Source organism: Ascaphus truei, chromosome 1 (assembly GCF_040206685.1).
Source record: "Ascaphus truei isolate aAscTru1 chromosome 1, aAscTru1.hap1, whole genome shotgun sequence".
Lineage (NCBI taxonomy): Eukaryota > Metazoa > Chordata > Amphibia > Anura > Ascaphidae > Ascaphus > Ascaphus truei.
Window position 1 is genome coordinate 442729731 of NC_134483.1, and position 21762 is coordinate 442751492.

Genomic DNA, 21762 nt, shown 5'->3' on the forward strand with positions numbered 1-21762 from the left:
CCCATTACACCCGTGTACTATACACTTCCAAAGATCCACAAAAATCTCAATAGGCCGCCTGGACGTTCCACAGTAGTGGGTATGGACTCAGTGTTTCAACCCCTTGCTACTGTATGTTCCTGGACAAACTTCTGCATCCACTGGTCACAGCTTCAGCTTCATATATCCAAGATACCACTCATTTTTTACATAAAATAGAGGACATTACAGATTTTGAAGACAATATGTTGCTAGTCACGTTAGACGTAAATAGCTTATACATGTCCATACCTCATAATGATGTTATTGAGGTGGTCAAACTGGCTCTCGACAAAGATGGTTCCTTTACACCTCAGGAAAGAATGTTTGTATTGGACACACTGTCAGTGATTTTGAGAGAAAATGTCTTCTTATTTAAAGACACGTGCTATATTCAAATGCAAGGTACTGCAATGGGTTCGAATGTCACACCCACATACGCCAACATTTTCATAACCCAATTTGAAACAGATTTTGTTTTCCATCACCAACTATTCATGACACATGGGCATATGTGGGTGCAGTAAATTGACGATATTTCCCTCATTTGGACTGGTACAGAAGAATTACTTCATCAGTTGATAGGGGACCTCAACAGTGCCATGGTTACTATTAGCTTCCCCTCATCTATCAGTAAACAGGCCATCAATTTCATTGATACTACAATCATGATACAGCATAGGAAATTAGAGTCTGATATTTATACCAAACCAACAGATAGGAACAACCTACATCATTACAGTAGCCATCATCCACCAGAGACCATCAAGGGCTTACCTTACAGTCAATATTTAAGAGGAAAATGCATAATCAGTATCCCCCCAGTAGTCCCGGCTAGGCTAGATATTATGCAAGACAAATTCATGGAGAGAGGATACCCCGATCAACTACTGTAAGTACAAATGAGGAAGGCAGAGACCCACTCAAGGGCTAGTTTACTAGGAAGGGGTACACGACAACTTAGGGCTTCTAGGGATTTCTTTGTTCCCTTTAAATCTACTTTTGGGACCTGGCGTGGGAGAGTCAATCAGATAATCCTAGAACATTGGCCATTTTTAAGGTCAGATTAAAGCCTGATACCCTCATTGAGTTCTAAATCCCTGTTTTAATATAATAGGGGACAAAACCTTAGGGATCATATAATCAGGGCAGATATCGGAGATAAGGCTGGGCTGTAAACATTTTTAGGCCCGCCTAAAATGGGTTGCTTCAGGTGCTGCAGCTGCAGCAACTGTGGCAATATGCAAGAGGGTAATCTCTTCTATCACCCCCATAGTGGTTAATGTTTCATCAAGACATTCTTCCCCTGCAACTCCCGTAATGTCATCTATCTGATCAAATGGCCTTGTGGCTTAGGGTATGGGGTTAAGACGACCCAGTGTGTAAAAGATAGGATTCAACAGCATAAGGCTGAGATCCGGAGAGGGAGCGAAGAGGCCCCAGTGGCGCATCATTTCATATACTCTGGACACAACGTAAGCCAACTCCGGTATCAGGTCATAGACAGTGTGGAGAAGCATCGACGAGGGGTTAACTACAGAAAGAGTCCAGATGGATAAGGATATTGGGCACATTAACCCCAGGGGGAATGAACATCGTAGCAGGTGTTATATAAGGCCTGTGATGTCACATTTGACTGACACATGGTACATGCATCAATCTGATTGGTGGATGAACCATGTGATGCCCTCTTTTTTGAAGTGATGTGATGTCACCTTAAAGGTAGGAAAGCCATCCAATCAGAAAGTATGGTGTTATAGGCAGCACTCCAAAATATTAAAACTAAAGAGAAAGTAAGTTAGGATTTAAATGTTGGTGCCACTGAGTTAAACAGGGACGAAGACAGCCTTTATCCTTGCAGGGGATTTCATTTAATTTTAGGCCCCATTGATTGTTTCTGAATGGGAAATAACCCTATTACCCAGATATAAGAGTAGTTGCCTCCAGGGAGGGTGTTTAGGCCTCCCCGGGGTAGTGGGAGGCTTAACCCTTTCATTACCTTAGCGATTAGCCACTAAGGTAATGAAGCTCTGCTTTTATTTTATTTTTATTTTTACTACATACAATAGGATTGAATAAGGGCGTCTCCGGAGCTGAATCGCATTACTTTCAGGTCTGGGGACCCCCTTCTTCGTGTGGTACACGCCTCAGTATGGGGTACCGGTATCTCCTGCAAGTTTAAATGTCTCAGTCACGTGGGCCGTGATCCAGGACATTTAAACTACAGGAGATACTGCATGAAGAAACCTCCTATGGCGCTGAGGATGGAATGGAAGTAGAATCTTGTGCAAAAGTTCTCTTCTTGTGCTGAAAACCTCAGAAAGGAAGATAAAAAGAGGCAAAAAAACACTGCAATAGTGTATTACCCTTGGGACATGTGATGATGTATAAAGAGCATTTATTAATTAAAACAATTGATATTACAATTGGTGTAAAATTAATTTATAAAACAGTTGATCAATCTAATAAATGAGTGAATTAGTAAAAAACTTCCAAGCGCTTGTGCTTAAGGAAGCTGTGCTGCTCCGCCGTTGTAAAATTGAAATCCTACTCACCGGACATGAGTAGGACATGTGCAATGGTTTGGGGTCTTTAACTCCAGAAATCACCGCTCGCCGTGGGGTGCAGACGTCTGTTGGTGCGGGGGGATCTCCTGCAATCCTCGTGGTCTCGTTGCCGACAGAGTATCTTTCGATCGTCTCCTCCGCTGACGTCACCGCCTGGATAGCACTGCTACGGTATCCCTGAATGGCCAAAAACCTTCCTACGTGTTTCCAAACTCCAATTGATGGGTTCCCTGATGAAGAAACCCATCAATTGGAGTTTCGAAACACGTAGGAAGGTTTTTGGCCATTCAGGGACACCGTCCTTTCTGAGGTTTTCAGCACAAGAAGAGAACTTTTGCACAAGATTCTACTTCCATTACATCCTCAGCGCCATAGGAGGTTTCTTCACGCAGACTTCTTATCTGGTTGGAAGATACCAGATTAACCTTTCAGGCAGCTCAAGGACTACCTTCACCATACTCTGTATCACAGGTTTTGGTTTATTCATTGTTTGTATATCACTGTATTGTTTGCACGAGCGCTATTTGCACTTATTATTTCACCACTACAGGAGAAATACAATAAAGTTGGAGCGCAGAGAGAAAAGGGTGGTGTTAGACAAAATCACTTTAATGGGTAAAATAACATTTAAAACTTACAATTAGTAAAGCTGCATCGCCCATGGGGTTCCCAAGCCTGTCCTCACTAACACTGCCTCCCTCGGCAGTGTCCTAATGCGAGTCGCTGCCCTGCTACAACCCGGAAGTAGAAGTCCAATACAGGGCTCTCTCGCGAGATCACTACTCAGGAAGTGCTGGCTCTGGCTGGATAATAGAAATGAACCCCCGATAGGCTATAGGTACCACTCTCCAAGACCGAGTGTGTACCCTATATTCTATGCAACCCCTCAGGTATTTCTGACTGTTGTCCCGGGTGATCGCCGGAGGATTTGGGAGCTGCGGGGGAGAGGTGGATAAACAGAGATATCCAGGAGAGAACAGACGAGCGCAGTCTCCTTTTCTGCTGACCACTACAGGAGATACTGGCACCCAATACAGATAAAACAAAACAGAGACCATAAGTCACTTCTAATACAGTTGCTCCCTGCTGAGATCAAGCCCCATTATACATACAGTATGGTATACATTATACAGTCATACCCACCTGTAACTAGCACTACGCACCATATCTCTTCTGGGTCTTTTCGGCAGGCTAGGTTATGTGTGGCCTGTAGGCCTGGGAACTGCCCCAGTATTAGGCAGATGTCATAAAAGGAGGTGTCGGTGGGGAATTGCCCAATGGCAAGCACCTGTTGGGGTGCTATGCATTTCAACACCCATTCATTGACCTCCCGTCGGGATGGTAATGATATGATCAGCGACACAATTTGGTTGTGCTAATTTTGGCCACCCCAGGTCTGAATCAGCAGCACCTCCAAATGTAGCCCCCTTTCCTTATGACTAAGGGAACTAAGCGTGCTGAAATACCTGTTCCTCACAGGAGGCCTAAGCCTCCGCCACTGGGAGCCTGGGTGAGCTCTTTCTCCTCTCAGTACAGCGCCGCCCCCTATGAGGGATCCCAGTGTTGGCGGGATAACCCCTCACAGGAACCAATTACAGTAAAGAATAATACACACACAGGTATATAACATGTTTACTGACACACGCACATACAATAACAATACCCCAATGCAATTCCCACACACAACATCCAACACCCCGGTTTGGTTCCCCCACCTAAACACCCAGTGCCCATAGAATAGTCCCACCCAAAGTGTGAGGTAGCGCTATCCCCCTTGAGTTGTGATGGTGCATGGTATGTACCTTCCTGGCTATGAACAGGGTATTATGGAGATCCTCTATTAGCAGAGACGCATCCGTGGTCCCACGATGCGGGGTCTGCAAAATTCCCCTCACGCCTCGCTCCGATCCGCCTTGAGAGGCGAGTTCCAGCTGGAGTGTCTCACCTAATGTCTATGGGCCTGTGGCCTAGTCCCAGACCATATAGCACTTCTAGTACCATGCAACATCTTACAGAGCCTCCTAAGATGGCCACCTCACTACTAGCTATCTGTGCATGCGCACCGCATCATACTGCGCATGCACAAATCCAAAATGGCGGTCCCCACACTCCAAGTCCGCTGCGGAGCTCCAGCAGCTCCGGCGGCACACAGCAGCAGTTCCTACTCGCCGGAGGTAAAGAGGGGGACCTGAAGCACTGCCGTTCATGGGCAAACTTGGTGGGTGCTGGCCAGGTTCTGGTAGACACTGTAGCTGGCTGCCAGGAACTTGTGCTGGTTCGGGCAGGATCAGGCTGTCGCAGCCGGAAAGGCACTGCAAGTTTAAGAGACACCGGAAGCTGCCTCCGGAGCTGGAGACGTGCAGCCATGAAGTATTGTATTGTATGTCTTTATTTATATAGCACCATTAATGTACATAGCGCTTCACAGCAGTAATACATGTGGTAATCCAATAAATAACAGATAATATAAATAACAGATCATGGGAATAAGTGCTTTAGACATTAAGGAAGACGAGTTCCTGCTCCGAGGAGCTTACAGTCTAATTGGTAGGTAGGGAGAATGTACAGAGACAGTAGGAGGGAGTTCTGGTAGGTGCATCTGCAGGGGGCTAAGCTTTATGTGCCATGTGTTCAGAATATCCACAGTGCTATTCATATGCTTCTTTAAGCAAGTGTGTCTTAAGGTGGGTCTTAAAGGTGGATAGAGAGGGTGCTAGTCGGGTACTGAGGGGAAGGGCATTCCAGAGGTGAGGGGCAGTCAATGAAAAAGGTTTAAGGCGGGAGAGGGCTTTAGATACAAAGGGGGTAGAAAGAAGACATCCTTGAGAAGAACGCAAGAGTCTGGATGGTGCATAACGAGAAATTAGGGCTGAGATGTAAGGAGGGGCAGAAGAGTGTAAAGCTTTAAAAGTGAGGAGAAGAATGGAGTGTGAGATGCGGGATTTGATCGGAAGCCAGGAGAGGGATTTCATGAGGGGAGATGCTGAGACAGATCTAGGAAAGAGTAGAGTGATTCTGGCAGCAGCGTTAAGGATAGATTGTAGGGGAGACAGGTGAGAGGCAGGAAGGCCGGACAGCAGGAGGTTACAGTAATCAAGACGGGAGAGAATGAGGGCCTGAGTTAGAGTTTTAGCAGTCGAACAACAGAGGAAAGGGCGTATCTTTGTTATATTGCGGAGGAAAAAGCGACAGGTTTTAGAAATGTTTTGAATGTGAGGGGCAAATGTGAGAGAGGAGTCGAGTGTGACCCCAAGGCAGCGTGCTTGGGCTACTGGGTGAATGATCGTAGTTCCAACAATAATGTGGAAGGAGGTAGTAGGGCCAGGTTTGGGAGGAAGTATGAGGAGCTCTGCCAGGGCGGCCGCTTGCCTCATGCTGACCATTTTGCAGTCGGTGACCCACTCTTGCTCCTCGGGTAAGCCTTTCAGCATGAACTGCTCTTCCACCATGAGGTCATGGAGTGCCTTAAAGAGTGTAACCTCACACCCGGCGATCCCTCGTTTAGATTGGTGCTCTAGCCGAGACATGAACTCGAGGTGCATATCCTGGGACCCTTTGTTCAGTGCTCTGAACTGGGTTCGGTAGGTCTCCTGGGTAATGGCATAACGTGCTAGGAGAACCTCCTTCACAACTGGGTAGTCCTTAGCATCCTCCCGGTCCATCTCACGGTGTGCCACGGCTGCTTTGCAGCGCAGCTGAGGGATCAGGTAAGACATGCATTTCACAATAGTTCTCAAAGGACCACAAATATCTATCGATGTCATCCGTGTTATCACAGAATGTGGCGAAGCTGAAATATGTGAGTCGGTGTGCTTAACTGGCCCGGGACCTCCGAATTCCAGAGGACGATCGGGACCTTGATCGGATGGGTGCGTGAGCAGCCAGGAAATGGAGCATGGCAACTCATTCAGCAGTGGTCGCCCCGTTGACCAGGTCTTCCAGCGCCCGCCGGATGTCTGCTGCCATGCCCATCTCCGCTGCAGGCAGCCCTGTCAGAGCCTCCACGACTCATCACCAGAGTTGGCGGGTGATTCCCGTAGTCCAGAAGGGCCCGAAACTACCTCAGGGCTGGCCAGTACCTGAGCTGTAACCACTGAGTACTGCACCTCATACGCTACCAGATCGGCGAACAGCTGCTTCTTGTCATGGTTTCCGGTAGGTTCTCCACACCTCACACTGAAGTGCAATACGGTCCTTGGTCCAGGGCCGATACTTGGCCGACATCCGTGTAGTCTTGTCTGTATGTAAACTAAGCTACAGGGAATGGTAAAGGGTGTGTGTCCAAGTACTGGAACAGTTGTAATTGTGAGTTCTATGGTCCTCAAAATTGAGACCTTACTCTAGACAGATATTCCCGGAAGAATATCGGTGCTGAGCCTAGCGATCCCACTTCTACCACTAGAAAATAGCCTGTCACAGGAGACCAGGACTATCACACCAGAGGTCAATTCGCCAGACTGAAACACAGAGTTTATAAAAATGAATTTATTGGAAAAATAAATATCCACACCTATTTACAGTAAATCAACACACACACAGCTGGGAAACTGGGGTTACCCTATAAACTCGGGCTCAGGGAGCTCCCTAAAGAGAAGTTCCCTGTTTTTTCTTCCTGCAGTGTCGTCCTCTGCAGCTTCTCCCAGTTACTTCAGCTAAAGAATCTGAACTCCCAGCTAAAACTGAACTGAGCTAATCTTATTTGATCTAGCTAGGGGTCTAGCTAGGGGTCTTCCCCCTCCCCCCAGGTGTTTGCAATATGAGACCCAGCCCCTGATTGTTGGGTGGAAATGCAACAACAAACACAGTTACATGCAAAGAGTTACTGGGAAAGATCACAGACCCCTTTGCAATATTCCAGCTGAACATAACATTAACCCCTGGTTCCTGAAGTGCTGGAACCAGGCTTACAATACAGATATATATATACAAACATAATACAGGTGTATTGCTGACAGGTAGGAGTAATGCCCGGCTTGACCTTTATTAAAAGCAGTCATATTTACCCCTACTGTCACAATAATCTCTTAATTTTAAATATAATAAAATGGAGCAAAGCAGCAGCAGTTCCCCCGCCTGGACACCCTTTTTTAAGTGGGTGGGATGGAGTGCGTCCCTGGCACTGAACTGCATTCATTTCAGCTCGGGGGATCACCTATTTCCTGAGATCCGTACCATTGCTCTAGGACATTTGGTCGCGGTTGTTTTCGCTGCCCCTAACCCCTTAGTCCATAACCTTAGCCCTTACCCTAAAACCCCATAATCTTAACCCCTTTTACAAACGCTACTCACTACCCTAAAAATCTTAACCCCTGAACCTAAAATCCTTTAAGTTAACCCCCTACCCTAACCACTAAAACCCCTAAACTTAACCCCCTACCCTAACCACTAAAACCCTAAACTTAACCCCCTACTCTAACCACTATACCCCTTGTTAACCCCCTACCCTAACCACTAAAACTCCTGGTTAAGCCCCTACCCTAACCACTAAAACCCTAAAGTTAACCCCCCCAGTCTACTCTAAAACCTACCTTATCATAGAAGCGGCCGGCTCCAGAGGGTACAGTGGCAGAGTAGCTGCGGCGGAGGCTCTGTAGCTAAACACTGGTGGGGACTTGGTCGCGGTTAGACAGCGGCGACCACAAGTCCCATTCCATGCCGGGTAATGTAGCGCTGACGCCAGTACTTCCTGGTTATTTCAATCCCATGCGCCACGTGAGATAAAAGCGAGTTTCACCTCTCCGTGGAGGCCCTCTGCTTCCCACCCATGTAGAAAAAAAAGGAGAGGGGGGTGAAAAATAATGAGTTGGAGAACTGCTGCTTTAATGTGTCTTAGGCCTCGTTCAGGGTGTCAGCTGCAGGACTCGGAGGGAGGGCGTGAGGGAGGCAGTGCTGCAGTTTGCTGGGCGATCTGTGTTTATCCCCCAGCAGACTTTTCAGCGTTGGGGAGGGGGCGGGGTTACACACGGCAGGGTAAGTATCCAAGTTGCAGTCATGAAATCATTCTGAAGAATGATTTCATTGGCTGCCTTGGTCCCTGTGACGCTGCTGCAGCTCCAAAAAACGAAATTTTCGTTTATTGAAACTGTAGTCAGCTTCAACTCCTGGCTTCGGAGACAGGGCAGTTGCTACCCTGAAAACCAGTATTCAAATTGAATACAGTACTTTGTTTCTCACGGCAGCACGCACGGCAGCACGCCCTCCCTCCGAAGCCAGCACCCTGAACGAGGCCTTATATTTGACAAAGTCACAAGGCAACAACAACAACAAAAAGATTCAATGTACACTTAGTAAACGGGAAAATAAAAGGATAACATTTGTAGTATGATAACATTTTTTAGACCAACAAATAATTTTCAGTTTACAAGCTGAGAAGTGCTTTGCAGGAGTTCAATATACTGTACATATAAGCCTTCAAATAGATAGTTCTCTCAATTGCTCACTAGGTGCTGCTGCTGCTTCATCTGTGGAAGCAGACACAGTGCAGACCAAGGCACTGTCACTGTGAGAGCAGCCTTCACTGCAATAGAAACTCCCTCCACCAAGCTCTCCACAGCGCAATAAGAATCACTTCTAATAACCAGGAAGGGGGGTTTATTGCATCAATATTTATCATGCTTTTTTTATGTGGTGAAAAGGGGGTGCAAATGATCTTTCTTTGTCTCTTAAACGTTCACAGCTATTGTCCATGTTTTTAACCTGTCATCTCCTCAATTACAGAAAGGCAAATGTGTTTTAACTGCTTAGTGCAGAAAATAAAAAAGAAAGACGTCTGGGAAACAGGTTAATGTCTCAGCCAGAGCTGATAGTGACAAACTAAACCTTCTGTGTCCTAGAGAGGAGCTAATAAAATCATCACGTGTGGCAAAGAAAACAGAGATTAGGTGCTAGTGTCTGCTGTGCAGGGGCTGTCAGCCTCTTGGTGAAGGATTGCTCACATCGTTTTCAACTTCAGCACAAGCAGATCATTTGGGATTGTCTGTATTTACTGACAGTGTTTCAGCTCTGAAGAGGACGCAACGAAGTGTTTGTAGAAGCACAGTTCTGATCAGAGACATCAAACATATATATACATTTATACACCTAAGAAGGGGAGGTGGGGAGGTGGGTTTATTAAGCACACGAGACAAGCTGAGATCTGCCCTCAGCATGGGTGGCACACACACACAGTGCTGCTGACACCGTCCCAGCAGGGACTCCTCTTCCCTAAAGATCTTGGAACCTGAAAACTGGAATAGAAGTGAGAATTCATGTATTCAGTTGAAGAAGGGAGAGTGCGGGGAGACTCATTTCACATTTAGCATCAATCAGATCTACAGGGTGAAGTTGGAACTTTCCTATGCCTCACATATAGAGGGCATTCCCCTGCCAGGGTTTTGAAGTGGCTTTAAAAATATCAATTTAAAAAAAAAAGTGGTACTGTGTCTGGCTTTTAACCAATTTTAAATTGCATTTAACAGTGGGGAAAGAAATCTATTCTTGACATATTTTAGAAAGATGTATAAAATGGGAAATGGGTTTCCTAAAATACATCCTTTTTTTCATAGAGAGTTAGTCTCTCAGTATAAATAAAATAAAAAAGTAGTGGTACTCTGAGATTGTCAATTAAAAACGAGTGATGATGCTTTGTTTCTCCTGGTACAATCACACTTCCCACATCTGCCTCTTGGTTCTACTTATTATTGTGAATGTACAGCCCACACAAGGTATTTATTTTTAAGGGGGCACAATAACTAAATACCCACCAGCACAGAAGGTGTTAATAATGATAATGATAAAAAGAGGGCTAACACAGATCCAGTGATACATACAATCTTACAATTTTAAAAATGAATAATAAATTAGTACTCACTGCTACATGATGATGTCTTAGTTGAATGCTGGGCCCAGCATTACAGATCTTTTTAGATTTGTAATAATACATACTGTATGCTTACAAAACAGATTCAATCCTTCTTCATGTGCTACTTCTGTAGTTCTGAAAGCTTGTGAGTTAAAAGCATAGTGTACATGAACACTTTTAATGTTTGTCATTTCATGGTTTCACAAAACACACACAAAAACAATATAGTAACTAAAATGGGCTGTTCTCTCCTGTACCTACTATAACAATTGCTATTCTTCTCCTAAGAAGATATTGGGATGATGTGCACAATTCAATTAACAGTAAAATAACAGCACAACACATTCATCAAATGTATTAATTTTGTAACATCTGATGGTTACATTTGCAACTGGCAAACGATTGTTTCTATGAACATATGTTCTCTGCTGTATCTTTGCTATTTTAAATGATTCAGCCTGTTCTTTTAATATAAGAAGAAAAAAAACTCAGACACGATTTTATCATTAAGTGTTATATGTCACATTTCCAAAAAAACATATTTTGGGTGGCCACTTAATCTGTGGCTTCTTTTGTTTGTTGCAACAGTTTGCAAAGTCCTCCTGTTTGCTGGTCTGGATGAGATCTGTCATCAGCTGTATAAATGTGTTTGTGACTGTGAGGTTGTCTTCACCACTATACAACAGATCTGAACGATGTATTGTTTATTCTTCGTTTATTTCTCTAAATACCCAACATTTCGTTTTGTTAGGTCACACATCGCTTAATGTCACATGCCCTCAATTCAGCTGCCTTTCTGTCTCCATCGAACAGATAAATACTGGGCACGTTTTAATCAGAGTGAAAATAGAGCTAGATGTAATAGATACCGGAGACTACAACTACTGTGCTAGCTATGGTATTCTAAATGGTGTTCTGTATAGTGGCATTTCTGCCCTTTACTGAACACAGTGATGTCCTGCATATTATCCATACATCCTATGAACACAGTACTGCAATACATAGTAAACATACATGCTATAAACACTCTGCTCTCTGTATATTAATCATACAGTATATCACACAAACATCGTGTTGCCCTGAATATTATCCATGCAGCATAATAATACAGTTCGGTCCTGCATATTATCCACATGTCCATCCTCTAACATCCTATAATTTGGCTAGCTCAAGTCAGATACAATCAAACAAAAGATAAACACGTAAAAATCAATCCTGAGCTATTTTCTCAGCTATGGAGTGAAACTCATAATGAAAAGCCAATTAAGGAAATTAAAAAAAAAAAAAGTGAAGTGGAAACTCAAATAAAATCGGGTGGGGGGAATCAAATTTCATAATGTGAATCACTGTTCTTAAACACGTGATATTAACACATTTGAGACGCAAGCTTCTCTAAATAGGTGTAAGAAGCAAGTAGCAATGTATTAGGCAGTAAGTGATTACATGTGATTTGAATCCTGTGCCCTAGCTATGTGAATGTTCTTGTTATGTGATTGATCAGAGTTGAGAAGCTGCTGTGCTGAGAGAAGCTGTTTCTCATTACCCAGCACATGCAACTTAGAGGTTTGGGGACTTTACAGTATAGCAAGATATCTTTGATCTACTTTTATAATAATATAATCGGATTTGGCAAATTTAAACAATTTATTATGCATGGCTTAAAATGTATGATTTTAAAAAATTGGAGTCGTTATACTGTTCGCCAGCTCGAGTCAATAATAACACTATTAAAACAAGTTTTGTGATTTTGTTTTGTTTTTATTAAAGCAATTCTGCACACCAACTTGAAAAAATGAATCGTGAATGCCCCACAGATGTACATTTGAGACATCCTTGTAATTTACAGCTTAATTCCAAATGATCCCAGATAAATCCCTGTATTTTTGCTATTTTTCTTTCACTGTGCATTTTATACATGCCTGCATATTTTAATAAATACAGGACGACCACAGAATTGGCTTCGGAGGGGACTTGTGAAACGGTTTTGCATTTGGTATGGTGTCTGGAAACTCCACCGCGAAGACTATTTATTCAAAAAACAAGCTTGTTTTCTTTTCCTCTCCCTGGCTGCAGTTGCTTCATTTCAATAAAAGCTACATTCAGGATCCTAAAACTACAGATACTCTGACAAAAAAAAAATGTGTTTGTTAGTTACTCAGATCTCAACCCTGATCTCTGCTTACTGACGCGTTGAAATAGTTAAGATCATTCTGTAACACAGTGAAATAGACAATGTATATGTGTATATGCATCTATATTATATACAAATATATACAGTATTTGTGAAACAAGACAGACACTATACTTATTTATAGATTATACATATATGTGTGTGAGTGGCTGTGTGTGTGTGTGTGTGTGTGAGTGGCTGTGTGTATGTTTGTGTGTATATAATATATATATACATATATACATATATTACACACACACACACACACACACACACACACACACACACACACACACACACACACACACACACACACACACACACACAGCCACTCACACACACATATATGTATAATCTATAAATAAGTATAGTGTCTGTCTTGTTGTTTCACAAATACTGTATATATTTGTATATAATACAGATGCATATACACATATACATTGTCTATTTCACTGTGTTACAGAATATTTGTGTGTGTGTGTGTACACCACACACACACACACACACACACACACACACACACACACACACACACACACACACACACACACACACACACACACACACACACTTTATACACACACACACACACACACACACACACACACACTTTATACACACACACTGTACAGTCTAGTTAATTCTCTGAATTACAGTCAAACAATTTCTCATGCTCCTTCAATAAAAAATAAGGAATGCATTATATGTGTAGTGTATTTGTCCATGTCTGTCGGTGAGCCCCTCACTGTCTCTCCCCCCGGTCAGTAACTGCGCCCCTATATCCCTTTGTCATTCTCAGGCTCTGGTGCCTGCCTGTACCCCTGCCATTGTTTTTATAGTGCAAGCGGGTGGGGCTTCCTACCATTCAGAAAGTGAGCGGGGAGAGCAGAGCTGTGGTTGGTTGAGACGTCGGTGCCCTCGCCTCATGGTTGGTGGGTTTGGTCCCTGGACTTTATGCACAGGGGAGGGGAGGCTCCCTGCTTTCCTATTGACATGCAGCTCCAATCCACTGTAGTATCAGAGTGAGAGAGGCTCAGAGAGCAGATACAGGGATACCCACACTCCCCACACAACCTTACAACAGAGCATCCATACCAAGAACTCTACACAGGAGGATATTGGATACCAGAGACCTCCCACTGCAGATCTTCCAAACACCTTTTTTCCCCCCTTTGCCCTGGCAATTCTTGCCACCCAAGACCCCAGTTATCCCAAAGTTATAGTGGGGTAGAGGAAAAGTAAGAGGAAGGGGGTAGCCACACTTTGACCCTATCCACAACCTCCTTTCCCTTGCGGACAAGCCTGATCCGGTACTTTACGAAAGCCCAGGGAACATATAGATTGACAGCAGGAGTACTTCTCCTTCCCAGAGGTGAAACTGTAAGGTAAGTGTCATCTGATTTTCCACCATATGCTCTGCTCATTTCTGCATAAACTCTAAAAAAAAAAAAAAAAATTGTATTTGCAAAAGATGAGCTCAGCATCTTCCTGATCTCTTCAGGTTTCCTTTTTACATCCACAGAGAAGTCCAAGTCACCTCGCAATGAATACAGTATACGTGAGTGTAGGAATTACCGTCTGGCAATCAGTTCAATGAGTTAATTGGTCTCTCTCAGTTTCAAGAGTGCTTTGAAAAGTTCCTTGCAAAGCAGACCCAGGAAATTACAGCTTTGATATTGTTGCCAGTGCAGAATCAGAGACGTTTTTATGACATGACTTGTAACTGGAGGAGGCATTTCACTTCTCTCGTAAAATTGGCAGAGGACCCCCTATTTGATATTACTTCATTGCAGGGTTGTGGTTGAGTGCATTTGGTGGGTTGTTTGTTTTAATAATTCAGCTTTACACTAAGGCTAAGCTGGGCTGCGTGTGCTAAGCAGATTTGTTTGTGTCAGCAGGATGCACAAGGTAGGACGCGATCAAAAGAGATGGATTACTACCCAAATAATCTTAAAGCGCACACATGCCACAGACCTGGAAACATATGGCTATCTTGTTTTTATAGTATATCCCTTACATATAACTATGACCTTATGCATTGGCATACTATATGCTCCAGGGTAAATCAATGGAGGGGTCATTTTAGCCAAGGTTGAGGGGTCATATTTTCTTGATTGGTGAAAAGATAAGATACACTGCGGTGCTTGATTTACAAACAGTGTGCACCCCTGTGGGTAACTGTTACTCATGGGCTGTGTAAACATTATACCGTACCCTCTGTTATTCATGCCTTGGCAATACTACAATGTTTCTCTGTCATGCCAATAAAGCGTATTTGATTTGATTGATGTGTATGCCCTGTGTGTAGCCTGAGCAGTTACAGTACCTCCTGCTGTACTTCGTGCATTAAATCAGAACATGTATTTGTAGGGTTACTACTCTCTCCATCTCTCACAACTATTTCAGCTGATGAGCCTTCCTTCTGTTAAAGGATTGAATGTATCTAATTTTTCATGTTGCTTTGCTTCTATCTATTGGAGTATGTGTTGCTTTCTATAGGTTGATCTAGAAAAGCAACGTGTGTGTGTGTGTGTGTGTGTGTGTGTGTGTGTGTGTGTGTGTGTGTGTGTGTGTGTGTGTGTGTGTGTGTGTGTGTGTGTGTGTGTGTGTGTGTGTGTGTGTGTGTGTGTGTGTGTGTCTGTGTGTGTATAACAAAGACTATTTCATAGTTAAAGCTTGTAGTATAACAAAGTGAGAGCTGGTGATTTTTTACATCATATTAAAAAAAAAGTTTTTTTGAATCAAATACATTTAGGTCATTTACTGCACTGAATCCAAGCAATTGAGATTAGGTTAACATCTTGATTTTTATTTATTCCTCATAAATGTAATAGTTGTGTACTTTACTGATTTTGGTGCTAGTGCTCTGTTCTATGGAGGCCCATTTATCAAAGTCTCCACCAATGTAAAAGTGGTGCAAAAAAAGGAAAAATATCAGTGATTCCCATAGGCATCTGTATTGCTAGATATATTATATCTGGCTTTATCTGGTGCAGAATGTTGGCCCTGTTTTGTAATCAGGGAGTCTTTGATAAATAATCCCCTTTATCTTTCATCAGAAGTTGTGATTTGCTCGAGGGTTTTCTGTAACTTCCATAAATGACCTGACTGGATTCTCTAGAATACAGTAGATCTAAACGAGGTTAGTTTCTCCTGGCTGCAAACCTGGGACAATACCAGATTTATCAAAGGAAAAACTCCAATAGCTTTCAATGGGATCTCTTTTCTTTGAGAAGTATAGGGCTGTTTTTGCACAAGTTTGCCCATGTTTTGCAGCTTGGAGACTTCACTAAATAACCCCCAAGTGGAAGCAGTTTGATTCTTCTTACATCCAGGGAAGGTTAGTGGAAGGAGATGTGGAGGGGGGAAAGACTTGATGCTATCAACCAGTCCGCACATCTTTAAATACTTTAAAGCAAGGGACATCATGATTGTTTGTAATGTTTTTAATTAGCTAATTTGATTCTACTTTTATATATTATCTGCAATTAGATATTTGAACCCCCATGATCCTGTACATTAAGTAAATACATCAGATATGTGTTTAGCACTTTAAATGATCCCTTGCAATGTTCTTCAATTTAATAATGTTTTTGTTGTTGAGCCTTTGAAGATTTTTACATTTCCAGACCAGTTTATATATATATATATATATATATATATATACATATATATATATATATATATATATATATATATATCTTGTGCCTACAATGGCCATCACTTTTTTATGAATACATCCTATTTTTGCATGGATTGTATTTAATAGCCCTAATATCTGTTAAATATAAGTAATAAGTAAACACACTTTGTCAGCTACTGAAATAATAAAGAATATCAAAATATATAGAGAGTTATATAGATGTATGCAATACTCAATGCTAATTGGAGATCACATTACATTACAGTGTTTATTGTACAATCCAATTCCATCTGTCAGTGTTAGCAAAACTTCAGGCATCTAGTGTCATTATTTTTTAATATCATATTGTTGAAGGTAAGATTCAAATGTAATTGCTTCCAGTTGCAGCCAGTTGAAATAGGTGCTAATCGGTGTGGATCTAGGTCTTGGTATTATAATATATAAAATGTTCCATTTTTATTATTACCAGCATTATCATCATCATTTATTTAGAAGGCAGAAATGTTTTCCCTCCCCTGTTATATATTGGCATTGTTAGCCTTTCAAATAGAGTGCATCTTGGTAATAGGTCAAGCTTGTTCAGACCTTGCTCATAAATGTGAACAAACAGATTATTAACCCCTTGCCAGTGCCCCACTGTGTCTGCTGTGCTTTACCACGACCACTGTGGGTCACTCTAGGGAAACATATGTAGGTCTTACATTTTTGGTAGCACTAGGGCTTTTTAGAAACTGTGATAGGGACGATCGAACACTATCGTATGGAAGCTCTCATTGATTCCTTTATTTCAATGTTCCATTTATGTATTTTATCTGCACTTATCTGTATTATTATATTCCCTGTATTATTTGTCAAAATTGAAAAGCGCCGTAAATGGTTAGTGCTATAAAAAATATACTACATACAGTATAATGCATAAACCCCTAGAGCCTGGGGAAGGGGAATCCTCTTTAGCTGCGAAAGAGTTAACTCAAAGGGCAAGTGCAACATACAAAAAAAAATTGTTTAAAGAACACAAAACTAGGCACATGCAGCAAGAGTAAATAAAGAAATATCTGAGGAAACCACATTACTACTTCCAGAATGAAGATTATCTGTTCTATGTGTAGCCTAGAAGGCTAGCCAAAACAATGTGGTTTGTGCTATGCTAAAGCTTCTTGTATATATGCAAAAAAATAAATAAAAAGAAAGAATAGTCACAATTATCACTTAAAAACAGATTGTAGTCCATCCCTGCAAGATTGCATATTTTCTAGGAAGTTCCCCACAGAAATAAACAACTAAATGATGAGCTAGAGAACTGCAGAGACATTTATAACATCTGCGGTGCTAGATTAAAAAAAAAAGTTGTCTTGGTGAAATTAAATGTACAGTTTCACCGTACAAACAGGTGAATTGTTGTTATTAATCATTTTATCCTACATTATATATGAGAAGCAAACATGTCACCAAGGTCTGTATAATGAGATATGAAATAGAGCAATGCAAAATAAACATGGAAATTATCCACAAAGATAGTAAATTACCACACACTGACACAATGGCTTAATAATTACCCTGTGTGATGTAAGTTTTATGGAATGGTAAACATGCGTGCGTTTTTCTCTCAGAGCAAATAATGGCCTGGCTGCCTTATCGTTAAGCCTGTGTTATGTGTTTATTAAATAGACATTATAGAAATCACACTGCTGACTCATTTTAAGAATGTTTTGCTTTTTTCATTTTCAAAGGTGAGCGTAAGTGTATGACAATTAAAAGCATTTAGTGTAATGCACTCTGCACACACATTTGCTTTCACGGTAAAAACACTGGGTCATGTTGGAAAGGTCCCCCCTCACCTTCCAAAAGTTCTAAATAACTTATAATTAATCACCGTGCTGTGCTATTTGTGATTACATAATAGTATTTCTAACAAGTCAGGCAAGTTTACCTAGATCTTCAGCTTTGTTCAAATATAATATAAAATGAAGGTATGTATCGCAAAGAAAACAACTAAACTATTAAAGGTTAGTTACTTTTTTTTATCTTTGGGTTTCATTGTTTGTTGGGTGAATTTTTAAAATAGCATTCATTATAGAGATGTAAAGTATGATGTCACTGTGAGCTCAAGGAGCTAGAAATAGAAGGCAAACTATCCTTTTCAGAACATTCAAAAATTACATGCACACAAAAGTGTTCAATTTGAACTTCCCTTAGGGCTTGTTTGTGTTAGGGACACTAGAATGAATGAGAATAACAAGAGAAAGAAATGACATGCCCTTTAGAATTCAAAGGAATATATGCCTGGGGACACAAGCACAATATTCATTGCATCTGTTAGTATTGACAATGTACTTAATTATCATTGCCACTGTTGTTATTATTAGTATTATTAATAACACCAGTATATCACATTTATTGTTGAAGTTGAGTGGCATTTAATAAAAACAGGATATAACAAACAAGAAAAAGTTAGTTTCTTGTGGGAAGAATCTTGGTAGTGACTGCTTCAATGCTGGCGTTTTGCATGCAATGTGTTTTCCACAGTACACAATAGATTACTTCACCACAGTTAAACTCAAAGCAGTTCAAAAAACACTATTTGCTTGCTTCTCGTTCATATTACAGAGACACCAGATAACATTGTTGAGGGGTAGGTCCTCAGAAGGTTGCTAATTTGTTAACGTTACGTTATCTCAATTTAATATATCCATATCCGTAACTCATATCCCCAGAGGTGCTTATCGTTACATTGTTCAGTAATTTTCCTTAAAATTATGAGATTGTTTCATTTTAACGGACCTTAGGCTTACTCATATGCAAATGATATGGTAATGAGCAGTTTACCTAGCAGCGGAGATCCTCAGACCTCTGTTACTGTTAGGACATGATAATAACACTACGGTATTTACCACCTTCTAAAAGCCGCCCTTACGCCCATCCAGACCCTGCTTATCATTGCACTATTCCTGGGAATAGCCTAAAAGCAATGTAATGAGTATGGGACTTAACCCTTTCATTACAAAAAGTTACACGTGTCATACAAAGATGTGTATTAGGGATCATATAAATGTCTGAAACACATCATAAACTATATTATGTTTTTTAGTGATTAAAGTGATATGTTTGTATGAATTAATATGGTATATAATGTAATAATGCCTGTATACATTATGGGTGTTCAATAATGTATATATTAATTAATATTGTTGAGGTTTGTATATATATATATATATATATATATATATATATTCTTGTACATTATTATATTATATACCATATAATTAAGTGAAAAAGTTAATAAGTGTAAAAACGATATATTGCTAATATAAGAAGATTTGCATTAGCTTTCTGGTAGCACACATACAAATCTCTGTTACTATGTTACTAGCGCTGCCTTAATAACGCGCCTTAAAGTGTAAGTGCGCATGTGCAGTGTATGGGAAAATGCAGGAAACATAAGGATGGTGGTTTTGCTAATGGACCTGATTTATGCATATAAATTAATTTGACGATCCATGTTAAATGAAAGAAAAATAATGTCCGTTAACTAAGCAGGTATGTTAACGTTATTTGCACTTATTTAGCGCATGTCTGAGGATCTACCCCACATTTTGTTGCATCAATTGGGCTTTCTGTGGGATAGCATTTATAGAATGAGGATCATAATGGAATAAGTTCTTCAAACATACAAATAAACACTAGGAAAAGACATTCAGAGAGCTTACAATCCAAGTCTCATTTCTTATCACATATATGGGAAAGGTAAAGTCGGATCCCAAAAATATTTTGTCATACTCATTGTGTTCACATTGACTAGTTTGTGAGGCTCACCTCCGGCATTGTAAACCCCCCCCCCCCAATGTATTCCTATTACCTGGTCACTGTAGCATTAGTCTAAGTCCCCGCTGGCGCTGAGCGCGCTCATGCTTGGAGAGCGCTCCAAGCATGAACGCCGGGTGTCCTCCGATTACGCAAGCGCGTGGGGGGGGGGGGGGGGTGGGGGGCGGCATAGCGGGCCAGCTGAGCGCGCGGGGAAGTATAGGTTTTTTGTTTATGTAAGCGCAGATCGTGGCTGAGCGTGTGTGCACGCGCACGAGCACCGCGCGCACCGAGTTAGCGGGGATTTACATATATCTATATACTGTGTGTAATTCCCCGCCGCAAGCGCCGGCCGCTCAGCCCGATCAGCGCTAGCGGGGACTTAGCCTTAGAATCATGGCTGCATTCTTACTTTCATTTGCTGAAACCCACCCCAACTAGACTTGAATGTAGTTAACATGCATTGCGTGCTCTGGTGTTTCTGTGGCTTTGGGGGCTTGATAGCTTCCCTTTTTAATACTCTAAATGTTTTAGAGAGACTGTTGCATGTATGAGGGACAACTTCAGTACCTGTTAAGTGGGAATAAGATTTTAAGAACAATCAGATTCCTGCTTTCAAAGACTGTTTTATAAAAAATGACATAATTGTTTGAAATACCACTGAGTGACACATAGAACACTGCAGATAATATAATACCTATTTATCCAAATTGTAGCACCTTTGGATATAATAATTTACCGTATAGCCATAACACCAAAGGCAATAAGCAATTTTCAGAATTTCTCCCATAATTGCACACAGACCCGAAAATTCACGCATTGACATGCTTTCTTAGGTTTAGAAAAACATGACTCCACTCTTACAAAAAGTTTTGAGAATCATTGCCAGGTTAAAGGAATATTTTTTCCTACAGTAACTGTACAGTACGTGTGTGTTACTTACAGTTGTGAAGAATGTCTCAATTCAATAACAGTTTTAATGTTTAAAGCTTCTTTTTGTAGCCGCCCGCTTTGGGTTTTAGATAAGCATCTATAATTATACGGATTAGGAGACGAATTGTGCTGTACATCTGCACTGATGCAATTAATAGTGTGGGGAACACCCAGACAACATATGCATAAAATAAGATATGCAGGAAATTGATGGTCAAAAATAGAACTCTGAAGAGAGGAAACAATGCTATTGTGATGTTTATACTAGCAAAATATACAAACTACTAAAGAACCCTCAAAAAGCTCCCAGTAGCTTGACAAGAAGTCTTGTTGTTTTTAAGGATAACAGAAAAATCCGCAGTGGAAAAACAGCCTAATGGTAACTAGGTATTTCGCATTCTTAGGAATCACACGAACAATTATTGAAGCATTGTAAGTTAAATGGGAACAGGTGTGTGATTGATCTTACAGAACAATTTAACTATTTTTAAAAAAATCTATTTTTTCTTTTCTCTCTTTTTTTTTTTTCATTTTTAACTTTTTTGGCTTAGGACTCTCATAGCGATGAAACAGCTACTAGAATGTGTCCGGTTATGGATCAGCTACTTAATTCATGTGTATTGCAAACATGGCTTGCCTTCTTGTGCTCAGTGCATGCGAGGAATGTCAGCATTTTCGAGTCATTGTTATGCTCAGTTCAAATCATCTTTCTGGGCAGGGAAAGGCGTCAGTTAAAAATACACTTCTTAAGAGGATTATTGAAACAACTGAATACTTGAGGTGAACAATG

The 21762-nt window shown here is 41.2% G+C and overlaps 1 protein-coding gene across 2 annotated transcripts in view; it reads left to right on the forward strand.

Moving 5' to 3' along the window:
* Window positions 1–13587: 13587 nt before the first annotated feature.
* NDNF (neuron derived neurotrophic factor) overlaps window positions 13588–21762 on the forward strand; it is a 33345-nt gene continuing 25170 nt past the window's right edge. Inside the window, exon 1 of one of the 2 annotated variants that reach the window (XM_075616159.1) lies at window positions 13588–13980. The gene's annotated coding sequence lies outside the window, so the exon portion shown is untranslated. Of the gene's footprint in view, window positions 13981–15747; window positions 15936–21762 lie in introns of those variants that run through there. The other variant, XM_075616168.1, reaches the window with a different exon arrangement.